The sequence below is a fragment of the Microtus ochrogaster genome, chromosome 19 (genome assembly GCF_000317375.1).
Source record: "Microtus ochrogaster isolate Prairie Vole_2 chromosome 19, MicOch1.0, whole genome shotgun sequence".
Taxonomy (NCBI): Eukaryota; Metazoa; Chordata; class Mammalia; order Rodentia; family Cricetidae; genus Microtus; species Microtus ochrogaster.
In genome coordinates this window covers 6,264,097-6,264,784 of record NC_022021.1, presented here as the reverse complement: position 1 = coordinate 6,264,784, position 688 = coordinate 6,264,097, and positions in this window count along the sequence as shown.

Below are 688 nucleotides of genomic sequence, written 5' to 3'. Positions count from 1 at the left end.
TCTGCCTCCTGAGTGCTGGGATTAAAGGCGTGCTCCACCACCGCCTGACTGAAGTGAGACTTTAAAATGGAGGTTAACACAAAAAAAATTCCGTTCAGAAATTTCTAGTCTCAGAACATCAGCTGAAGTTGAGAGCTCAGACAGCTTTAAATATGTCAGAGTAGCCCGTAGAGAGAGGTTCCTCAGAGAACCACCGTAGGAGAGCCGAACAGCATCATGGGAGGGACAGTGAGAGCCGCAGACAGCCTCATGGACGAGTTGGCTGATAGAGTTCCGTCAAAAGCAGGGGGAGGGGACAGAAAGCTCAGGCTGGCCCTCGTGCACTGCACTGAGGTCCAAGAGGGAGGATAGCTCTTAAGAGACATGTGATCCACTTCTAGCTGGCTTCCGGTCAGGCCCTCAAAACCACAAGCCAAATTCCCAGGGAGAGAAAAGCTGCAACAGAGAGGAAGTTAGCTAAAGAAAGAGCTGTGGTCACGGGGGCACTGGGAGAGATCCTTCCTTTTAAACAGATAACTCTGACACTCTTGGAAGAGTAGAAGAAGGGGTACAACTGTGCCTGAGGGGATCATGGTAGGTAAGAGAAGAGGGATCATCCGGCAACCAGCAAAGATGAGCCTCAACACCTGAGAAGATGGGCATCCAGGCTACCAGCCAAGAAGCAGAGCTGAGAAGAAAACCACACTTT